This window comes from Ochotona princeps, chromosome 10 (assembly GCF_030435755.1).
Source record: "Ochotona princeps isolate mOchPri1 chromosome 10, mOchPri1.hap1, whole genome shotgun sequence".
Taxonomy (NCBI): Eukaryota; Metazoa; Chordata; class Mammalia; order Lagomorpha; family Ochotonidae; genus Ochotona; species Ochotona princeps.
Genome location: NC_080841.1, coordinates 22,738,802 through 22,763,730, shown reverse-complemented (window position 1 = coordinate 22,763,730; position 24,929 = coordinate 22,738,802). Strand labels below are relative to the sequence as shown.

General features: G+C 41.1%; 1 long non-coding RNA gene and 1 pseudogene across 1 annotated transcript in view; one reads left to right on the top strand and one right to left on the bottom strand.

The window, feature by feature from the left end:
* The window catches only part of LOC131481243 (uncharacterized), a 96,131-nt gene that overhangs the window by 39,293 nt on the left and 31,909 nt on the right, over positions 1–24,929 (top strand). The window lies entirely within an intron of this gene.
* Positions 8,421–8,597, bottom strand: LOC118759206 (U2 spliceosomal RNA; annotated as a pseudogene).

Here is a 24,929-nt window from a genome sequence, read left to right as displayed (position 1 = left end):
TAAATACTATGTAGAAACCTCATACAATTATGGAAAAACAAAAGTTATCTAGACATCTCAAATCAAAAAAGATTTGGAATTCCTGCACATTTAATTTCTGATAATCACTAGTCAGTTTGGACATTAAGATTGCATGGTGTCTTGTTTTCTCTTTGCTAGGTTTTGACAGAATTGATAGTTTTACAACATTTAACTCAATACGCGTGGAAATATAAGATTAAAGCTGTGAGTGCATTTTTTTTTCTAAAAAAAGATCACTTCATGGCTTAAAAGCTGAAATATGTTACCTGCCTAACATTGACAGAAAACTCAAGGGAAAATCAAAAGTGGATTTGATGTGGAGTTTTAGAAATCTCTTCTCCACAGGTGTAAGGATTCCTGTGGGTCTTAGGGTTTGTTACCTGAGGGCTTTCAAATATGACATGGGGACAAATTGTCTGAAGGAGCAAAAACATTCCCTCCTTTTAAATATCCTTAGGCAGGGGCTATGTGTTCTAATGTCAAACCATTGGTTGACAAGTGAAATATCATTAATATCTGGTATTTGATGTCATATAGATCAAAAGAAATTCTTGTAATAGAGTTTGAATGCAACCTTTTCATTTTTAACTGATTTTAGCAATTAGTTTGTGTGTATTGACAGTTATAGATAAGTGAGAGTTTTTGAAAGGACTCTTCTGTTTCTAGATTATTCTGAAATGGTCAATAAATAGATGTCAAAAGGAGAGATCGCCTAATGCAGTAAACAGGTCCTGGGATGGGAATGAGCAGATCTAATGTTTTCTATTACTACTGAACTTGGTGACCAAACCTTCTTGGGTCATAATGTTCTCTTCGGTAAAATGAGAGACTCCCTAAGTTTCCTACCTTGTACCTCCTGTCTTAAACTCTTATTGGCTATAGTAACTTATCTTAGTATAAGCTGCCTTGAATCAACATGTGTACATCCATGCGACTTACATTCTTATCATATGTCTCATCTTAACTAGATTGTAAGTTTCCAAAGACAGGGTCCATGTGATTCACATCTCTGTATCCTCATACACACTAGTTTCCTGAATAGAACAGGGAGCTGTTTGGTTGATCTTTTACCAAATTGAAAAGAAGTGTTTCCATTTATTTCATCAAAGTCTTGATCTGTTGGAGATGGATCGCTGGCTAAACTATTGGTTGGGATGCTTGCATGCCATATTGGAGTGTTGGTTTATATTCTCTTGTTCTATTTCTGATGCAGCTCCTTGCTAACATGCCTGGGAAGTAGCAGATGATGAATTAAATACTTGAGTCCCTGCCACCCATGTGGGAGACTAAATGGAGTTTCTGACTCCTGATATTGTCTTGGCCCTGCCTAATTAGTGCAACCCATTAATGAGAGAACCAGCAGATGGAGATCTCTCTCTTTCTCTGTCTCTGATTCTTTCCCCCTTATCTGTGATTCTACCTTTCAAACGAATGAATATTTTTGAAAGTCTGGTTATAATATACCAAGAACAGTTACAATAAATTCCCTGTATTATAGTAGCATAATTTTAAAAGTGTTTACGAAATATGTTATTGCATCTCATGAAACACTGAACTTTAAATTGAAGCCATTTAAGATGTAAAATTTTACTCAGTTTTTCTATAAATTGAAGTGCAATCTCATTTGTATTGGGATGTTTAATGGAGCTTCAGCAGCTGACTTTCATGTTCATTTGGTAAAGAAGCACATGACAATAACCATGAAACAAGAAATTTTGAATGAGTGGAGGCTTGCCTCGTAGTTATGAGACCAATCTATATATCTTAAATGACTTAGTAAAGAGGCCTAGTGATTGAGGAATCAATTAACCAAAAAGATTAGAGTTCAGAAGCAGATCTAGCAGTACAGCAACATTTAACAGATAACATGGAGGCATTTCAAAGCAGTGACTCAACAGTACACCATTCGGGAAATGGTATCGGGACAACTGGCTCTCCATCTGGACTCTTGTTATACACAAAAATAAATTCCAGATGAATTAAAACTCTAAACATAAAAATCAATTCTACACAAGTAGTAGAAGGAAATATGAATGAATCTTTTAAAAAATAATCTTGGGTTAATAGGTTACACAGTATGGAAGATCCTGAGGGCATTAAGGAAAAACCTGGCAGATTTGACCTCATTAAAAAAAAAAACTTTAAATAGTTAAAAACGTGTCATGTTGGGACAAAATGTTTCATTTATACATTACAGAAAAGAAGGACTAACATCCAACAGTCAAAGAATGCTTAGAAGTTAATGAGAATGACACAACTCACTTTTAAAGTAGGGAAAAAAGTAAAACAAGCAATATTCAGAAGAAATACAGATGGCTAGCAAACATTTAAAAATTATGCCCCATGTTGTTTATTATAAAATAAATATACAATAAAAGAATATTAGAATGAAAAAATATTCAGGATGTTGATTGGGTGTAAGAATTAAGATGAACGAATATTATAAAGATCATTGAGGAAACATGTTAGTACCATGCTAAGTACATTGTGTACATTATACTTTTCATTTTTATGCTAGTTTTAAAGCATATATATACATTAAAAAAAAAAAAAACGTTTGAGAGGTACGGAGAGAGAGAAAGCTGCTGTCCACTGCCTTCCTCCCTGATACCATCCAGTTGCTGAAGGCGGGAGCTGGGAACCCAATCCCGATCTCCTTTGTAGGTTGCAGAGACCCAATCACTGGAGCCGTCCTTGCTACCTCCCAGGTTTTGCAGTAGCAGGAAGCTGGAATCAGGACAAGCTGGGTGTTGACTTCAGGTACCAATACAGGACACAAGCATTTTGACCACTAAGATGAGCCGGGCCCCTGTATATTTTATCATACATATGGTGTCATAGCGGTTATTCCTACTGATAACATTAAAATATGTCTCAGATTTATTTTATTTTTGTTGGAAAGTCAGACATACAGAGAGAGGAGGCTCTTCCATTCATTGATTCACTCCCCAAGTAGCTGCAATGGCTGGAGCTGTGCCGATCTGAAGCCAGGAACCCAGAGCCTCTTCTGTGTCTCCCACATGGGTGCAGGGTCCTTGATTGCTTTCCCAGCCACAAGCAGGGAGCTGGATGGGAAGTGGGGCTGCTGGGATTAGAACTGATGCCCATATGGGATCCCGGCATGCAAGGTGAGGATTTTAGCCACTAGACTACTGCTCCGGACCTGTGAAAATAGGTCTAAATATACATGTTTGTTCCTCAGATTGTTTCTCAGATGGAAGACATCCTGTTGTTATGCTTGACTTCACACTCATCGAGCTGAATTACTGATCTTTAGGTGAGAGTTGCAAGTTACATGAATATAATGTAGTATTTTGTGGAATCTCAATGATTTTTTATCAACTTCTTTCATCAATCGTGTTGCATAGGATGAATTAAACACAGTTTTGTACCTTTGCTATAACTTCTATCGACCCATATGAGGATCCCTTTGAATGCCAAGATTTGAGTAAGAACTGTGGTGGATTTGCCTCTTTTGTCTGCTATAATTGTTTTATATCATAGCAAAAGGCATGCACCACATGCCCCATCAACAACCTGAGTGTTAAATAAATCATTACATCCTGGACTCCAGGTCATCAGCAGGGTTAAAAAAGTCAATGTAAATAAAATCTTTTGATTAGTTTGAATTTGCTTCCAAATTGTTTGTTAGCAAGGAGTTAACAAGTTCAGACCTTTAGTCATATGAGTCTTTAAGGAAAGTTTTTTTTCCCCATTCCAATGACTTCCTGTTCATGGGAAAATGAGAGGAAATGAACCTCTAACAGGAGGATGGACCCACCCTTTTCCAGTCGTGTGGCTAATTTGTCAGGTGTAATATTGGCACCTGGTGGCTTGTGTTGGCTTCCTGCCCACCCTTGCTGGGGAAGAATCCAAATACTTGTAATAGGTGGTAGAAGACTTCAAAGCCATCTGGAAGAGAAAAGGATATTGTCGTTAAAGAACTTAATAGAGAATACTCCCAATCATTTAGTGATGCCAAGATAAAAGGAAAATTTTAAAAACACATTATCCAGAGCTTTTTCTGATGTATCATATGACCTGTTAAAACAAAGTGGAGTAGTTGATGTAGTAATAATAAATATTCAAGGATGTGTGTTTATTGACTAAATGTTTATTTTTCTTGTTTTTACAAAACTAGTGGAGGTCAATAATTGATAAGATTATGAATCATTTCTTTGAAGATACACTTCTCCTACTTTAAATTCATCTTTAAATGGGTTCTCTCTTTGTGCCTGGTAATTGAACTATTCCCTTCAATCAAAAGAAAAAACTATGGTAACATAGAGTGCATCAGATAAATGAAAAGGGGTAATATCCATTTTCAGGATTCATTAGGAATTTTCGATAGGCACACCTGGTTCAGTTCCATACCTCTCAGTTTTCAGCTAGAAATAATTACTGCCTTTTGAACAATGGTGTAGTTAATTATTCAGCAATTCAAGGTAAATCTGTCTGTGAATGGAGATTAGCGAAACTATAATCAATAATCATTAAGCCATAGCAAATTCTACATAACAAGAGAACTTTTAGGTTTTACAGTTAATGTAAGCTGTACTGGCTTAACATACCTAGAGCTCTCATGGCACAGTCAACATTTATGGATATGGATACAGATGGTCACTGTCCCCAAAGCATCCTCTGCGAGTCTCCATTAGTTGATTATTCATATGGAATGATCAACACGTATTTATTGAATTTTCATTAGCCTAACACCATATTAGAAAAATTTAGTGAATTACTGATCAACATCTTCTGAGTATCTGCTCTGTTGCAGGTTGTGTAATTGGATTCTCCCTGAGGAACACTGGGTGACTTTTTATAGGGGAAACAAGAACGTATTTCCTAGGGGCATCTGAGATCTATGAGCTCACAGCAAAGTGAGACAAGTTTTCAGAGCCCTTACAATCTTTTAAAATCTATCTGGCTATCAAGCTTAAACACAAAAAGAATGAAAAAATAATACATTGTGTGATAAAAATGGTCAATGGAGTAGGAACTGAGAAAAGGGGAGCTCAGTGTTGATCGAAGTAACTTTTGAGAAAGAGATTACTTGCGTGAATGTTACGAATGGCAGGATGTGAGAGGGGAAATTCCTGTGCCTATGGAACCATATCACTAAAAATAAAAATTTAAAAAAAGGGGATAATAGGTTTTTTTTAAATAAAAAAATCTGTTTATTTCTATTGGAAAGTCAGATATACAGAGAGGAGGAGAGACAGAGAGGAAGATCTTCTGTCTGGTGATTCATTCCCCAAGCAGCTGCAATGGCTAGAGCTGAGCTGATCTGAAACCAGGAGTCTGGAGCTTCTTCCAGGTCTCCCACATAGGTGTAGGTTCCCAAGGCTTTGGTCTGTCATTGGCTGCTTTTTCAGGCCACGAGCGGAAAGCTGGGTGGGAAGTGGGGCCAGTGGGACACGAACTGGCACATTCAAGGTGAGGACTTTGGCTGCTAGGCTACCACACTGGGCCCAAGGCTGGAATAGCTTTGAGACAATCAAAAAAGGAAATCAGGGCTGAGAACTGGGTATGAGTATTGAATGAGGTAGGGCTTAGGGAGGGGAGATCTGGAGGTGCAGTGGTTTCAGTTTCCCATGTGGTGGGAAATGAGGTGAATGGATTGGATGATAGATGGGTTGTAGAACCCCAAAAAAGGCCAATGGAGAAATTTAGGTTCTTGAAGAGTGCTGGTGGGGTCAAACAATTAAAATAACTATCTGGGAACATTTTTCTGGCGTTGGTGACTACAACAGGGAGAGCTGTGGCTTGTGCAGTGGTGGGTGGAGATTTGTTAGAAGATGCTTGTAGGAAACAGATCAAAGCAGCCACAGTTGTGATGATGGAAAGAGAGAGACTGAAGACATTTTGAAGGAAGGAAGGATTGGGGTTGGACATAGGAATTGGGGAGAAAAAAATAAGTCAAAGGTAATTAGAAAATTTCTATCATAGAAAGCAGGATGGCTGATAGCACCCTTCGTCTGCTGATAAAGGGAAATGATGAGTTCTGGTTTTAGATGGGAAATAAATATGGGATCAATTGGGGTGGCTGATGAAATGATGTTATTGGCAATGGCAAACACAAAATTAGAGAGTAGCAAAAGGCTGCCTGAGTCATCAGGGAGTAGTAGTTACCCACTGTCAGGAGTGCTAATTCCATAGCTAATTTACAAGGCTGTTGTCACCTCATCCCATACGAACTCATCTCCAACTACCCCATGGTCTGTCCTCCTCCAGTTGAGCCCATCAGAGAATGATACTTTTCTTTTTCACTGATTCTTGTTCTATTACTCTCCTGTAACTCTTTCCCTGAGTCTCTGGTTTTTAACCTCTCTCCACACTGGAGTGTCAGCTCAGGTCTTTCTCGCATTATGGAAATGTTGTCTCAGATCCCGACCCTACCCTTATGTCTCTTTGGTGAATTTCTTTAGCGTTTATAGGTTGCATGGTTTGTAGTAGCGCTCAGTCCTACACATGTCTGTGTTGTTAAATCAGATCAAACATAAATGCCTACCTTGTTTTGTCAGTAACACTATAAATGCCTCGAGGGTAAGGATCAATGTTCCTCTGGCACCAGTTGGGAATTCCTGTTGACTGCTGAGAACAGAGGCTTCGAAACAGTGGCTTGAAAAATAAGGGGTGTTCTCTTCCTCGGATTAGGAGAAGGACAAAAGTGGATAACACAAAGCTAATTTGGTCCAGCTGGTCATCGCCACAATCAGCTTGTAGGTGCAATTCCTGGGCTGGTTTGTTTTCGGACTGGAGTTGCTCTGGAACCAGTGGGTGTTGCAGACTAGGTTGGTTCTGCCTAGCACGTACTCGGCACTTGCGTCAACCCCTAGCCAAGAAAAGACAGAGGACAGAACGGGTCAATCAACCATCTCAGATATATGTTGGCAGCAAAAACTGGGTGAATGAAGACTCTATGATGGACAGTGTCAACCAGTGAACTCTGCAACGACCTCATCGAACTGGGAGTGGCGAGACTGGCAGTGATTCATAACTAGAGAAATATTAAAACCACTAGGGGTTGATTGCAGCTAAATAGTCTCCCCAAGAAGCTGTACATTCCATCTGGACAATGAGCAGCTGGACTATGTGCTTGGCATCTGTTTGCAAGGGAAGAATCTTGATTGAATTTGAACTGTAATGCTGCAACGGGGTGGGGGGGGTCCACCGTGGGGGAGGGGCATGGGGAGGGGTGGGGTGGGGAATCCCAGAGCCTATGAAACTGTCACATAATGCAAAATAATTAAAAAAAAAAAAGCTAATTTGGTAATCTTGGTGAGAATAGAGGCCTGGTCTTTCTCTTTTTCCCCCCTTTGGCCTTTCCTTAGCATGAATCACAAGCGAGTTGGTTCTTTTCAACTCCAGCACCTGTGCTCCTCAGACAGAGGAGGAAAAGCAAGGGGAAACTAGACTTGGACTGAGACAGTCTGCCTTGTCACTCAGCCTGAAACTCCATCCCACAGCCTCTGCTATATCGCATGACTCAGCAGTTAACAGCCATGCTAACTTGCAAGGAATGTCGCATGTAAAGTTTCTTGGTTGGGTGTATTATTATCTCCAAGAAAATCTGCTATTTTATTAAGAAGGGGATCTTTACTGGTAACCGGTGCACAGCTAGCTGTCTATTCTTTGTGTACCTCTATGAATATATATTCACATTTACATATATATACATACTTGCAATTTTGTTCAGCTACTTGCTTGTTATGTGTATATATGTATATTTAATATGCAGCTATTTGAAAGAGAATATATACGTGGATTTTGCATATATAAACATAAATGTATGTGTATATAGAGAGATGATGCCATATCTAAGAACATGTGTAAACATACCCATGAGTAAGACATCACTAGAATTGAGCATAATCAAAGAAAGATTGTAACAAAGATAATCTAATATATTAAACATAATGTTAATGATCCCACCTATTATAGCTAGTCACAAATGAAGATATTTTTACATAGATGACTATTGCCAGTATGAGTTGAGTGCAGAATTAAGGCAAGAGGTCTAATTTTCTAGTGTCTGTCATCAGTATCACTATGACAGGAATCTCTAAAAGCAGTCACTCCCTCACATGTCTTGGAAGTTAAAGGTACTGAACTTGTGATCCAAGGGTTGAGGTGCACTTTCACATTTCCCCAGGGTTCAGCTAGGGGTCCTCAGTGCTGGTGACAGACTTTAGATCTGGGAATACCTGGGAGCTTATATGACGAAATTACAGCTAGGAGAAAGACACCCAACCCTGTGATCGTTCCACTCATGCTGGGCATTCTAATAACCTCACAGAACCTGTTGAAGTGTCCCTCAGTGTTGAATCTTTCACTTTGTCATCGTGCTCCTTCTTTACCTTCAAGGGAGTGACTTGATACAGTTTATAAGCAAAGCTATAATTAAGACCCAGTTCACCTAATTCAAAACTCTTTCTACTACGTGATTCACAACAGTGATGATGATGATGTCATTTGCACAGCACTGAAGAGACCTTCATGAGTTGTGCACCAGAGTCAGAGTAAATTTTACTGATATTCTACACTTGATCTTAGCCAAAAGGCTGAGAAGCGATTATTGATATTCTTTATAAAGAAACCTTATGTGAAAACCATGCAGATCCCGGGAGGAGGGGGCAGTGGGTGCTGTCTCCTACCATGTGATTACTGCAGGAACCCCTTCTTCCCCTGCCCCCCACTCCAGACTTACTACACCTCATCAGTGGCTGTTAACTAAGCCAACATATCACAATGCTCCAATCTGAGTCCCCTAGGTTAATCTTTTGAGTTAAGGCGCCATTTGCTGCTGGGACTTTTCCTAGTCACTCCTTTTATTATTTAGTCTTTGCCAATGTAATTATGTCTCGGTAGTGAAACAACCAAATCAGTAAGAAAAAGAAAAATTTACTAGATCCTCTTGCTACACATCATTGTCTTCAATACGGCACTTGAGTGTCTAATTTTCTAAGACAATGTTATCATGTAGGTTTCCGGCACATCTTAATTTGCTGCCTGATGGAGTGTGTGGCAGGCAATTTTACACCAGGACCAAATGTGATATAATTGCATTGGCAAAATGAGATGGATAGGTAGAGGATCTGTTGCCTATCAAGAGAATACCAGTGCTTCGGGTAACAATAGCGTGGCTGGCTGGCAGGCAGTGAAACAGTTAAAGACAATCAACATTAATTGGAACATCCTTGTTTGTTTTCTTTTGAATCCTTAAAGTTATCCAAATGGAGTGTTAGCTTTAAAAAAAGAAATGTTTTCTTGGGAGAAGACAATATTTTGAAATGTTTTTAATTCATGAGAGCCCATTTCCTTCAGTCTCCCATTGCTGCATGAGGTTGAACAAATGTTAGCTGAAACTAATTAATTAAGTTTGCAGAAAGTAGCAGCAGGGGATTGAAAACTTGAAGTGCAAGTGAGCATTTTGACTGGAAACATGTTGCCTGCCTGAGAGACTATATCTGGATTGAGTGGTTGCCGAGTTATCCGCAGAAACACAGAATCTCTGAGAAAATCAGACTTGGCAGGGAGAAAAACATCCCTGGCTGGCAAATTTATTCACTTATTTCCTGGTTTTAGTGCATGTGTTTTGCTTGGTTCTGGCCATACATACACTGTTATTTTGCTTTCGTTTCTCTGTGTATGGGGACACCATAGACTTATCCTTAAAAGAACAGGGACAATATACAAATATGAGTAAAACACACCTGTTGTGTGCCAGATCCTTTAATTGTGCTGTTTTCCCCCTGTGATGTAGATATAATTTGCTATTTGAAAGGTAAGGAAACAAGACTCAGAGAATCTAGAATCTCCCTCAGGAGCCTTAGTAGGCTATGGAATCGGGTTGTGGCTGGTCCAATGCAAGAGTTTTTCAGCTTTGCCAAGATGCTTTCCCATGGCATAAAGTCTTTTCAGACCACAGGGAGCTCTTCTAGTCTCTTTCCTAGGTTCTCTTGTGGTTGGGGAATGGACAATCCAGGGAAAGGCCTGGGGAATACAGCAGGTGTAGTCCTCAGATCTCGAGGTGATTAGAGGATCACATTTTGAGAAACACATGGTTAGTCCTAAACAGTATTCCCTGAACTAGGGCCCTTGTAGCCTTCAAATCATGTTAGATTAGTCATAACCCTTTGGGGAACTTGAATCCATATGTAATATCAAAAAAGATAGGCCAGTTTCAGTGTAGCATGTTAAGCCACTCTTTATAACCCTGGCATCCCATATCAAAACGCTGGTTGGAGTCCAGTCTACTACATTGCCAATCCAGCTCTCTGCTAATACACCTGGGGGAACAGTAGAAGGTGTCTCAAGCACCTGGGGCCCTACGACCTAGTTGGGTGACCTGAATGGGGCTCTGACTCATGGTTTCATCATGAACCAGACCTAGCTGTTGTGGTCATTTGGGGAATGAACCTTTGGTGGAAGGTCTCTTGTCTCTCTCTCTCTCGTTCCCGCTCTCTCTTCCCTTTCTGTCTTTCTTCTCTGTGCCTTTTGCTGTGCCTTTCAAATAAATAGATCCTTTATAAAGATAAGGGAATTCATGGCAGAAATTGAAGTTGATAAGTCCTGATTCATAAAAGAGGAGCTAGGAAAGCTCTAAATGGATTCAGATACGTGAAGTTGTGAGTAGAACAGCCATGACTAATCAGAGAAAGCTTTTTCTGGAGGAAGCCGCCATAGAGAGGAGGAAGGACATTGCGGCTGAGATGAGCTGTCCTTAGGGCTGTTTCAATCACCAAGGTCTTTGTGTTCCAGTCATGATGCAAGGCTTGTTGATCTGGCCTCTAAAAGCCTACCACTTCAGTTTCATCATTTTGCTCTTTGCACTGCCAACATTGAAGATTATTACGATGTAGATTAGCAATTTATGGAAGAAGTTGTAAGAAATGCAGTAGACCAACTCATAATGTGCATTGGATAAACCATTAGATAGTGAAACATTCTGGAACACTTGGGGAGAACTGCACATGATTTTCTGAGATGTTCAGGAAGATGTGGTGGAGACAATCATTTGTTGAGCTTACAGTAGATATCTCTGGCAAGAAAAAAATAAAAATTACAATTTGAGACTGTATTTGCTAAAATATTTTAGAGGCTAAAACTTTACTGAAGAATGACTAAATTTAGATGTGCAAAACTTAAATGGGCAAATTTTATCTTGGTCACAGAGGAAAGCTCACAATAGCAAATGCTATGAATGATGAAAATTCATACTGTAAACATGCTTGTCAATGAATTAAATCTTGGTTGTAAACATATGTGGAAAAATTTAACTAGATGAGAATCATCAGTAACAATGGAATAGAAGAACACTGAAAATCTTGACTATTCTATATAAACATTGTTTATAGAATTAACTTACGATAATGGCAATTTCTGTTTTTGATTAGTAGCAGGTCTGCTATGAATGCAATGTGAAAATCATATTTTTAAAAGATATTGGAAAGTAGGAAGTAAATAGATCAGATAAAAATTCCAAAGGAAGGTTTTTTCCCCAGGTGATCTGAGATTCACCCATTTTCCTTTTTTGGGGACAATCATATGGACGGTCCAAGACTGTACATCAGGAAGTTTTGTCCTAGAAAGAGGGACTCTACTTGGGAAGGGCAAGACAGCAACCAGCAGCATTTGCTCTGAAGAAAATGTTTCACAATGAAAATTAACTGCTGTTGGTGTTACTCTGAAATTTTTAAAAACCACAAATGCAAAATGAATAGGTTCAAGGTCACCTCACTCCCGTCTTTACAACAAACATCTTCAGATCTCGATCTGCCCTCTCTTGTGTCACCTTTCCTTCTCTGTGCGTTAAATCTCTGTGTTTCTTGCATAAAGAACCTTGTGGTTGCCTTAGAAGCCCACCTGAATAATGCAAACCAACCCCTACATTTCAAGATCCTCTGTGAAATTCATTGCTGCCATTCAAAGTACTATTCATAGGTTTCTGGCATTAAGACACTACACTGACTTGCACTGAACGTCCCAGAGCAACTTTTAGGATGCCATCCCTAGGCTACACCCCTGACCAGTTAAATCAGAATAGCTGGGTGAGGTTTGGGCTTGGGTATTTTTGTTTTAAAAAAAGTTTTCAACATGACTCTAATATGTAGTCATGGTTGAGAGCTACTGGGCTAGGGCACTGTGGGGCAGGTGTCACTATAATGATGGATAGAACCCTATCACTGGAGACTTCTGTTCCCTTTTTGGATGTCAGTGCTGTCTGAATGTAGGCCTTCTGGGATGAACCACTTTGAACTGTCTCATGAGCTGGAGTTCTTGGCCCTTCCTCTTTGTTTCCTTGCTCCTTCCTCCGCATCAAACAGACCCTGAAGTCCTGGATGTGTGAGTCCTGAGTCAGTCCAAATTCTGAAGAATGTATAGTGCTGCCAAGTCAATGGAGATCAAAACTTAACTGGACTCACACAAATATGAGGGGACTTAAAAAAATTCATGGAAAATGGGGCTAAAGGCTAAGTTTATTTTTGCTGCATTTCTTTTGAAATCCAAAAGTATGCGTTTCCAAAAAAAAAATTTCATGAGAAATGTGTATTGTGAAGAAACTATATGCAAGGATCTGAAAATGTTTTGCCCGCAAATAAATTAATTTTAACGTATTCTTTCCATGAACTTTTGGAAGTCGCTTTGCTTAGAGAGACTGCTCTGGAAAGCAAGTGAAAGTCCATAAACTATAATCTAAGGAGCATTGTTTCAAAAGTTAACTTTAGTCTGAACTAGAAACTAATCACATAGGCACACCCAGCATTACAAAAATATGCCTGAACCCCAGATGCTCCAGCACCCTCTACATGGTTAAGCTGTAGAAAAAGACCTGTTCTGTTACTATTCTTTCTCAGCTATGAAAGTCTTGAATTTTTTCAATGAGTGTATTTGTAGGAAAATAGAAATTTGGTCTATCAAGATCCCCATGGTTATCAGTTTCTTTGGCCCCAAGACAAATCCAGTTTCACAACCAGAGAAACCTGTCATTTGGGAACTTGGAGAATGATCATCTAATTTATTGTGAATTTAAAATCCTGAGAAATAGAATCAATTCAGTGAATTTCTATAAAACCTCGGGAGCTATTTTCTAGCAGATCAACATTTTTAAATGCCAATTTGAGGGAAATTCCCAAGCCCAACTTATCTCATTGGGATTAATCTAAAGGCGAAATCATGGGCTGCATTTTAAGCATTTTGAGTATGCGGAGTACTTAACAGGAAGTTTTTTGCAACCAGGTCCAAGGTCTACGTTGTGCCATCCTTCTAACTCTGGGCAAAATTATCTCTAGCATGGCACCATATTGTCTGAAGCTCTTTGTGGCATCAATCACCTCTACTGGAGCTGGACATCAGGAAGTCACTGAATGAAAACGAGATGCTTTGGGGCCAATTCTTCCATCATCTGACTCCCCCCTGACCATCACTCTAGAGCTATCCTTTTCTTGTTTCCAAAATTGCTTGAATCAGATTATCTCATATCTCAGCAAAAGCATTAAAATGCATACATTTACTAGTGAGCCTGTCTTTGAATCCTCCTAACTTAGGGTGACTGGGTGCTGGTTTTTCTTGTTGTGTCCTTTATGCTGAGCTTGTTCATTGCTCAAAAAAGGTTTGAGTGAATGCTGACCTCCTTGAAAGAACTCCAGTTCGAAGCTTTCTGTGTAACACATCCTTCCTTTTTGAGAATGGCAGTTGTACATCTTATTAATATTCTATGCTTGCTCTTAACTTATAATTCTAAGTGGAAACCAGTGAGACACATGATAATCACAACAATTTATTTCTGCTAAGAAGGTCTGGTGGGTGGCCTCAGTAACACTTTTCTTATGTAGGAAGTAGGTTGATAATTTCACCTGCGCCACTATGACAAACCTCAGAGCATTCACCTAAGGGGACCAGGAGGCTATGGAGTGGCCAGCTCCACCATCCATCCGGATGTGGACTAAGACATCTGAAAACAGCTTTGCTGTCAAGCATTAATTCCCCTCTTTCTCTGAAAGGCAACAATGGCTGAGGCACTGGTACACAAATACTTGCAAAGTGAAAATGGATCCACTTCCACAGTTCCTGTTCCTGGCCTCTGTGGGATAGCCTGCCAACCATGCATGCATGTTGGTTTGGCACTGAGACAAATGCTCCCTGGAGCATAGACTGAAACCACCAAACTGATATCACATGGGATGCCAGCCAGACCCTGACCTTGCTCCCTGTAGGTGAGTGGCTGTGGAATTAACCTGTGGTAGGTTCTTGCTCCTGCCTGCTTGGTGGCCTGTTTTTTTTGTTTGTTTGTTTTTGTTTTTAGTTTCTTGCTTTTGTTTTTAATGTCACATTTGAATCTTGTTGCTTTCCCACTCCATGGGTATCTACCAGCTGCAAAATCATTCTCCTGGGTTTGGCTTGTAAACCACGGGTAGTTCCTTGGTCTCAAAATATCCCAAAACCGAAAATGTCTTCTATCCCTGTCTTCTTAATCCTTGGGGGTTGGGATGTTTATGCTTCAAAATCATGCCCAGAGAGCGAGCTGGTGTCTGGCATCACCAGTATCTGGGATTACTATTTGTTCCTTTTGCATCCTCCTTGTCTACATTTTTCCTGCTGCTCAAGCTTCCCCCGCCTCTTTTCTGGTTTTCAACCCCTATTTATTCAGAGCTTCCAATAGTCAAAGTTTTTCATGAATTCAAAGCTTTAATTTAGCATGTGGGGTGCTGGCTCTTCCAGCAAGCTGCTTTGGTCATTATTTCCAACTTGAGAGAATAAAGAGGCAGCAGGGGTGTAGTAGAAAGAGTTGGGGCTGAAGCCAGAGGCCTTGGGTACCAGTCCCAGCTCTAACTAGCAGTGGGAGTCTGGCTGGGACACACCCTGCACACGGGCCTCAGTTTCCTCACAGATGGGATGAGGAGTTTAGACAAGAGGATATCTCTTGTTTGCCTCATGTTGTCATTCTATTGCCCTCATTATTTATATGAAATCCATCTCCTTGGGTTGTGCCGGTCACACTTTTCTTTTCTTTTGAAAAACTTTATTGTTAAGTAAATGAATGGGGAGATGTGAGAAGCGTCCCTAAGCTAGATCTGTCAACTGCAGAAAAATGAAGGGGGAAAAAAAATCTACTTTTTAAAATCAGTATCCAGAGGCTGATAGCCCAGAAATGAAACGTTGCTTCCTGTCTTAAAATGTTCAACAATGTTTTCCACCAGGATGAGAAAGTGACTGAAGGAAAACAATGTGTGATTGCTTCTAAAGACTCCTATTTCTGTACTGTGGCATAAGCACATGTGATTGTTCAAGTAAAATCATACTTTTGGAAGGAAAAGGTTAAAGTTGGCTACTGATATTCATCAGGAGATGGATATTTAATCTTTAATCTCTTGTCCTAGCCCTCTACTGTGGATCAACTCATTATCCCGAATAAACGGTGTGTCATTCCCATTATTTATGTTTCGCTGCAGCCAAAGTATCTGGACCTCATTTTAGTGAGCGCCATTCATTTCGGCCCATTCAGTATTAATCTCCCTGCTAACATCTTTCCTGTTCCATGTGCTGTCTCCTATTTGCTTTTATGTTTTCTGCAGCGTGTTTATAAAAGGATAATCTTTTACAAAGCAGACAGAATTTTTGCGTATAAACTGCTCTGTTTGACTGCCTCACCGATATACCATCTAAAAACTGAAGTGTTCAGCAAGATTAGTAAAGCCTGGAGCTACTGAGCTGGGGGAAAGAAACATGAGAACGGGTGCCTTCTCTTTAGGAGGTAAGGGCGATGCGAGATGCCTTTGCTTTTGCAGTGGTGGCAGAAGCAGAACCATGGCCTCCCTGATAGGGCTGCTTCCGTGGAGATCCAAGGGCCACCAGAGCAAGCTGTGGGAAGTCACGGGGACAGGGATGAAGTAAGCGGTCATCCTATGACTTCATTCCCCAAATCTCTGCAAGCACTTGACTTGTAAGCACCAAATTTACATATAATCTCCATGTCAGCTAAATTCTTGTTAAGTGCAGGAAGTATCCCCACACTGGTGCCCAGCTGCACTGAGGTTAAATTGTGTGTGTGTGCTTCTAGCCAACCCTGTAGGAAAGGCTGTAGAAACAGAGGAAGGAACCAAAGGAGGAGGAATGCTGCCTCTGCATCTTCCCTCCCTAGGGGCTGCGGTCTCATCCAAACCATTCACTTTCACCGAGCGGAAGTAGAGAGCCCTTCATTTTTGACAATGGACAAGGATGGTTCCTTTATGGAATTCTGCATGGCATGGGGTCTCAACTATGCCACCGATGAAAAGACTTAACAGATGGACTCTGAGAATAGGAATACATTCAAGAGAAAAAATTAAATAGCATCCCAGTGGAAGGGGGTTGCAAGCCTGACCACTGCAGGAGCTGAGCACAGGAAGCTGCGCTGAGCTGCTTTGTACCCCAGACGGGGTGAGTTCAGCTGCGGGAGAAGCATCTGAAACACAAACCGTGATTGAGTTTTGAGTTGGCAATGCTGTGGGGGAAAAAAAAATCTCAAGGTACATGGTGCCAAAAATTATACGTGCCTTCAAAGAGTATTTTTTTTTTCCCAACAAATTGATCACTTTGATTACTCAATAGCAAGGCTTGTTATTTTCTGAGGAGTGCCCTGTGTATACATGAGAATATTTGCTTACATTTCCACATTTATTAGGGAAAAGTTCAAGACAGACATGTGGTCATGTCATGTTAATAGCATAGACCCTTCCATCTTAAAGGCCTGCCAAGTATTTTCTGAAGATTTAAGCTGTAAAAACACTTGGGATGTATCCATCAAAACTCCCTCGACAATGAACACTATGGGGGATTTTGTTGAGCCAAATGCCACCATTGTTGGCCACTTACGAGGGTGTTAACTAGGAGGGATGCCTCTGTCTCAATCTGCAATCCACATTGAGGGGAGAGCTGACACACGCTGGTGGAGCCCTGGAATCCAACTTCCTTGGGCTGCTCTGTGTGGCCTTTGGGAAGGGTAACAATGAAATGACAGCTTGTCCTCACCACTTGGCAGGAAGCCTCTGTACTTGGGGATGGAGGAGGGAATTGGAGAGACAGGGCGATTTTTTACAGTGAGCCTGGGTCAACTACAGTGTCTACAAGAACAAAGGGACCAGGTCTGATGGCACAGGATCAGCCTTCGGATTGCAGGGGGAGTTGGCAGCAATGGCTTCTCCCAGCTTCTTTAGGGATATGTAAAACATGCCCCTATGCGGAGAGGTGGCACTGGTTGCTTCCTAGATGTCCGTCTCCGTGCTGCCTTGTTTTGAACTCTATTGCTTCTAGCTTTCATTCCTTTCTTTCTTCTACACTTTTATTTCTTCCCCTTTCTTCAAGCTTCTTTGTTTCTCTCCAAGAAGCCTTGGCTCCTTCACCCCTCCCCTTCCCTTACCTCTATACTGTATTTCTTTTCTTTGTTAGGGTTATCAGGGACTGCAATGAATACAGAAGATAAGATCTTTTCTTCCAAAGACTCATAGGATGAGCCATTAAGATGCTGCATTCCATATCAGAGAGTCTAGGTTGGAGTCCCAGTTCCAGCTTTCTGGAAGCTTGGAAGCAATGGTGGTGGCTTAAATGACTGGGTTCTTGCCACCCACGTGGGAGACTTGGTTTGAGTTCTCCCATGTGAGTGGCATGCTCTTACATTGGACTTAGCTCAGCCTCAGGTGTTGTGGGCTGTTTTTTTTTTCTTTCTTTTGGTTCTCAAATAAATAAGTACTTTCTAAAAAAGGTTAACACAGCAAATAGGTAAACATGATCAATAGGAAATGTGTCCCCTGTTAGGATGACTGGTGGAATTCAATTTGCATTTTAGCACCCATCACTCATGTGAGGCTGCCGGCAGCTGTGTATGGAGAGGAGTCTGAGTTCAGAGCAGGGCTCAGGGGAGTGAATGCCCTGATTAACTATTTGTGACAGCAGAGGACACAGGGAGAGTGATATGGAGGCACACTCGTGGTGGAAACTTTGCTGGGTCTCAATCAGGCTTTCTCAGTTGTGGCACAGCTAACACTGGGGTTGGCCAATTTTTTATGGCTGGAGACCTTGCTGTGCACTGTGGGACAATGTCTACAACCCTGGCCTCTACCTATGAAGTGCCAATAGCACCTCTGGAGCTGTGACAACCAAAACTGTCTTTAGACATTGCCGGCTCCCTGGGGGCAAAATTGTCCCTATTTTAAAGTCAGTGGTGTACATATTACTGCAGGATTAAAGAAAGGGAAATAAATGAGACAATTACAGGGGAGGGAGGGATGCAGAATTTTGTGAAAGGAATGAGGCTGTGTGAGGGAAGTGCAGAATTTGTCACAACAGATATATCACTGCTGAGGCTTGCTAGGCTCTTCTTTGGGCTACATTTTCATGGTTCTAAAGTAATGTCTGTGACTGGACCAGGATCCTTGGGAGTGGAGCCCTGGACCTCAGAGAAAGAAGGGTTGCAATTCCACAGCAATGAATTGACAGAAAGATTAGTGTGGCAAAAGATTGGTGAAACCCCAGGCCAAATTATTCAATGCAAGTGGGATTTTTTGTGTTGGTAAACAAGGGTACAGGTGCTCCCACTGCTGGATTACAGAGTAGTGTGGTCCAGATCAAGGAAACAGGAAGAAAGTTTCCTTTTAAGCCCTGGGGATCTAATAGGATCTGAGATTCCAGGCAATGGGAAATAGAATTCATAGCCATCGTCATCTCCCTGCCTTTAACTGTCTTAACTGAATTGATAAACAATGACAAATGCCCATGTACTTGATCAAATAAGTCAGTGGCTTCAAGGACATGTGCAGTTCAACTTTTTCTTTTTTCTTTTATGATACAATTCCATAGGCTCTGGAATTCACTAAATTCCCTTCCCTCCACTGATTTTTTTCCTTATATTATTTCAATAGTATAGTGCTACATAAGCAGTGATAAGTCCATAATTCTGCTTTTAAGTGTATCCTGACATTGCAGGTATGGACAATGGCAGACAATCCAGCATCCTATTGTCAAGATGTATTTCTAATAGTTTCACTGGGAGTCCATCTTTGATTTGGAAATATGGATGCAACTCTGTTTCTAAGTGTGTTCTTAGGTTTCTAGCCACAACCTATTTCCTGCGGTTTGTCACTATTGAAAAGATCTGGGTCGGACTTTGACTTCTGCTTTTTGCTCAGATACCATGATATGACAAGTGAGTCACCTCATCTCTCTGGGTCTAAGCTCAAAATCCTTAAAATGGGGATATTGTTTCCAACTTAGCAAGCTGTTATGAAGACTAAATGCCATACATCTAGCACCATCTGCAGAAATTGGCATTAATTAGGGGCTCCAAAAGTATTAGTTACATTTCTTGGTGCTCTCCCACTTTGGATCCAGCAATTTTTTTTTCTGATAGGCTAAGTAAAGTGGGAACAGACAGAGCCTTTTGATTTCCATGAAGGGTTTCCATGAAGCTGCTGTTGATCTGCCTACTTCAGGACATGCATGTAGGTCAGCATGTCTTGTTCTGCCCAGACCTTCCATTGGCATGCTGAGGTCACCTCTGTTAGGAAAAGCGCTCTGCTTTCCTCTGGATATCCAGTTAAATGCTGTCTCATTACACCTCCATAGACACACACATAGCAGTTCTTGACCAAAATGTGAGGGTTCTCCATGGTCCAGTCACAAGTAGACCATTATAAAGCTCAAGGCATTCATCTGTAAAATATGAGTAATACTAATATTTGTAGGGTTAATATGAGGAAGCCTCTTTTAAAAAATTATTTATTTGAAGGTCAGAGTTAGAAAGATACCATCTGCTAGTTCGCTCCCTACATGAGTATAAGAGCTGGGACCAGGTTAGGTTGAAACCAGGAGCCAGGAGCTTTGTTGTGGTCTTCCATTCAGGTGACAGAGCCCCAAATACTTGGGTCATTGCCATTATCAGGGGGCTGGATTGAAAGTCAAGTAGCTGGAATGTGAACTGGTGCACATATGGGATGAAGGCAGCCCAGGAGGCCCCATGAAAGTCTTGGTCTCAAATTAGTGAAAATAGAGTGCCCTCCACAGTGTTCAATAACTTTTACTACTGTTATTGTTGTTTTTACGGAAAGCAGTGACAGATGAAGACCGCTGGACAGAGGGCAGTAGGGGTGCTAGGAAAGGCAGAAGAGCAGGGCTGACTTGACTGGCGTGTGACCTGTGAAGTCACACAGGGCCAAGGAGGGGACCATGCCTGACTAAATGACCTGTATTTTGTGTTTTGGAGCAAGAAGTCCTACATTTTCATTTCACACTGGATTCCCTAAACTAGAGAGCTGCTTCCGGAATGAAGAATAAGGAATTGTTTTGTTTGTTTGTTTGTTTGTTTGTTTGATTTTTAATTCAAAGGGGTGTTAGTGAGCCCTCCACACTCTGTGACATTTCAGCTTCTCTTCCCTCCCCCACTGAATTCTGCCAGCATGAAAATTGCCACAAGACATTCATTTTTAATGACTTGTTATGGGCTTCTTAGCAATATATCTCTGGGTATTAAGGTGTGAGTCAGAGACTTAAAATGATTGATGTTTTTGCTCCACACCAGGAGTCTCCCACACTTACCTAGTGCCAGAGATCCACTTGGGAAATTTATGGGCGCTCTTGGCAGCCTAAGCGGCCATCAAATATTAATCAAAACTATGTAATAACTAATATATACTTAAAGAATTGAGGAAAATTAGTATTCAAGGGGAGCATTCAGGGACCCATAAAAATAACAAATGCTGAAGAGTCTCAGTCAAGGTTGGCAGGTTGAGGGCTCGCTCTGCTCCTTAGACTTGCTCTGAGGATCCAGGCTTGTGGCTATCCTGTGGTTGCTGAGGCCTCGGAAAGGGGGGCTTGGTGTCTTCTGCTGATGACAGGGCCAAGTTCCCACTTCAGGATGCTGTCTTCTATTTTGTCTCCTCTCCACATCTTCCTCCCTGCACCAAAGACAGCCCAGTTGCCACCAACTCTCTATGGGATTCTCTTTCGTCAGTCTTTAGAGGACAGTGTCTTTGTCTCAACACCCAGGACATTGGTTCACACGAAGTGCTAGGCTGGGCTCTATGACTTCTCCACCTTTGTGTGTAAAAAATGGGCAAGTAGCCATTTTACATAGTTCTGTGTAACAGTTGCCAAATAAATGATGATTATATCTGACCCTTATCTTTTTCAGTAGAGCTTTGAAATCCAAACTGAATGGCCACCCCAGAGCAGGCTGGGTAAATTCCCATAAATTCTAGATTGTTATTGGAACTGCAGTTGATCTGATGGGCAGCGGCAGATGCCCGGGTGTCTGCTGAGGAAGGCTCATTTTACCTCTTTTTCTTGGTCACCACAAAGGAGTGTATGTGTGCACCTGCCTGGGGATTGTCAAAGCGAGTTCTGTTGTCCCCTCTGCTGTTTTTGGTTGAAAACTTCTACAGACCCTTCATGCCCCTCTAGCATTCTCCTTGGTGGTGAACTCTGTCCTCAGACCCCTTATCTGATGCTGCTTATCCCGGCAGCACTGGGGGCACAGAGCCACGAGGTGATGTATTTGACTTTTGATATGTTTGGTTTTTAAATCTTCTGATCGCTTGTTGTGCGTACATATTGTGGGATGACTATCTCAGGCCAGGTGCTTTGGTGACAAAAACCAGTTTAACATAATCTCTTTTTAATAATTTAACTGATCTATTTTTGTCCTTACACTAAGAATTCTGTAGCAGCAGCTCTCTGATTTGTGGATCTACTTATGTGTAGCTCTGCAGAAGCTGTGTGTGGAAAGACAGCAAAACTCAGCTTCTCCAGGCTGCTCTTTAATCTGCAGAAAGGAGCAGATAGGGGCAGACTGTGTCAACTTGGAAGGAGCGCTGTGTTCTGGTGCTGGCCCACCATGGCAGTTGCTGGTCTCTTCTGTTATTGTGGAAAATCAGGAGCGGAGCCTGTCACTTGTCATCTGTTCTTCGAGTGTAACCAACTTTTCTTCCATGGGCCATTTGGTGCAACTATGAATGATGGCTCTGGCTAAATGACACCATCCTGATGGTGGGGTAAACAGAAGTGATGCCGGAACAGACGTCTTGGATCCAGCCTGTGTTTTCAGAGAGCTGCAGAAAGGGCCTGGGACCAAGAGAAGCACTCTGTTGGGGTGGAGAGCTTGCTGGTGCATCCGGTGATCTCTACTGGGCAGACTGCAGATTAAATCTCTGAGCAACTGAGCCGCCACCTACCCAAGCTCCTGGTTGGAGAATCACCTGGTACACTCACTAGTACTAGATCCCTTATGGAGACCTATGACATGTCAGTATCATAATTCTCCTGTTGTTCAATTCCCTTTCAATGTCCTCTTTCAGTTCTAAGTCTGGAGCCTGAGAAACCAAGTGTCTTGTCTTAGGTCGTATGGATGGTACTGGCAGAGCCAAAATAAGAACCAGATTTTCTACTTTCCGATTTTGTTCCCTTTCCATTCTGTTGTGCATATCTTCTTGTCTCTGTTTCCTCTGTTCTCACTGTTGCTCTACTGACAGCCACTTGTTTTTTGAGAATTAAAAAAAAAACCCTTTCTCGTTATCATATTAAAAGTACAAACAAGTCATAAATACCAATACAGAAAGCATTAAAATAGGGGAAAGTGAATCAAGGATATCAAGGAGCCATGTGGATTAGCAGATAGATGAGATTCTGGATTTTACAAAGATTGGGCTTAAATTCTGATTCTCTCACTTATTTCTGATCTTGGTCAAGTTACTCTACATTTTAGATTCTTCATGTTGGGACTTAAATTGTTACCTCCTCCAGGAACTGATGTGATTAGCAATTGGGGCATTATATGTAAAACACTTCGCGTGGTCCCTGCCACACAGTATTCCTTGGTTTTGGGTGTGTGTGTGTGTGTGTGTTGGTGCATTTAGTGTACCTGGATGTGAATGAGTTTAGGGAGGAGTGCATCAGTGAAGCAGCAATGCAGTTGTAGAGATGGCTGCCTTGTTCTCTGTTGTCCATCAAGACATCTCCCAAAACATAGATGCTAACAGAATAAACTGATTAAGCAGGTCCTGTGCAGAAATAAATTAGGGAAACTTTCATCTATCAATAAAAAGTCTGTTTTTTCACATTTCTTACTGCCTTTTTGTTCATCTTGCCTGGGCTTTAATAAGAATTAAAGGAGATATTTCATGCAATGTGCACTAGGTATGTTTTATATATATACAGATATAGATATAGATATCTATATCTATATATATATATATACTACATTCATAACTGACATATTGTAACTGCTCAGTAAACATCAGTGTCTCTTGTGTTCATCCATTATGTGGAAGACAAAACAAAAGACAACTTTCCAAAAAAACTTTTGGTTCATCTATCTGGATAGTGTGTTAAGTATATTGACAACCCAGTTAGTAAGAGTAAGATGAATTCTTTCCATTGTATAGATGGAGTAACCAAGAGACTAAAAAGTGACATCATCAACAGGTGGTGACCTAAGGAGTCAGGGCCAGGGCCATGTCTGGAATACAGGCTTCCTGGCTCCTGACCCAGGTTCCCGTCTGCTATGCAGCTTTCACCAGGAGGTGGGATGAACTGGGACATGTCAGAGCTCTCCCTGTTGCCCTCCACAGTTTATCACCTACCCACTGAATGTTGACCTGAAGAGACCTTACAGGATTTCCTGTGGAGACTTGTTCTTGTTTGTCAATGCTTTGCTGGTAGATTAAAATTCAGTGGACCCCATTTGTAGGAAGTCTGATAAAAATATTCTCATCTCAATTGCAAACGATTTCCCCATCTGCCACTTGGCTGGGAGGATCAGACTCAAACACCCTCACAAGAGGGGAGAATGATGCTGGCAGACGGAGGTACAGGACGTTGTATGACTTGTATCTGGACATTATACTAACAAACCAGGGTCTGATTCTGTTGGGGTGTCAGCTTTGTTAAGCAGCTGTTTATTCTTCACCAAAATGACCAAAAGCACCAATAGTATATTGCCTATAATGTTATATCTTGTGGATGAAATTCTATATGTGGAGTATATAAATTTGTAAGAGAAACAATGGGTTTGCTTGGACCCAAGACACAGGTGAGCTGTGAAAGGGACAAACTGGGAAAGGAAATGGTACTAAAGGGGCTGATTTGGGAAGGCTAACACAGTTTGCAACACTGGAAGTAGTCAGTGCAGTCCACCAAAGAAGCTATTTGTAGTGTCTGCTATTTGCATATAAATGTGTTGGGATGACTAGAAAGTGAACAAGAAAAGTTCTAGGCTTGAAGGTAACATTCCTGAAACAATTATACAATAAGTTCCTACTCTGTGCTAGGAAATTTGCTAGATTTTGGAACCATATTGATAACTGAGAAGAGAGCAACAAGAAAAATATGACCACAACTTGGGAGTGACTTGAAAAGTGAATAAAGAGGGAATTGTTTCAGGGAGTCTCAGTGTAGGTGAGGTGGGATGAGGTAGCACTATTTCAGATTAGGAGCCATTTGTCATGATGGGAATCCCAGGCAGGGAATATGGAATGGTGAGTCCCACTCGGAGGCTGCGTAGTTGGAGGAGGTTGTCCAACTTGTATTTAGAAGTGTGTGTGGTTAGTTATGTGGTTGGTCTTGAACTCAAGAAAGGTCTGGGATGAAGACTGGCAAACTCTTAATGGTCAAAGAAATAATAAATGAAAAAGTAACACCCTATGTATATTTAGAGAATGGAGCAATTATTCAGACTAGGAATTTAGAGATGACTTCAGGAGCATGGTAGGTTTAGCAAAGATTATAAACTAAGGAATGGAGTAGGGAAATGCCTTTTTAATTTTGCTAGAAAGCAAAGATTGATAATTAGTGATAGTAAAAGTATTATAAATCCTTCCTCAGAGAAAGTTATTTGGCAAAAGAGACAAAGAGGGCCCGGCGGCATGGCCTAGCAGCTA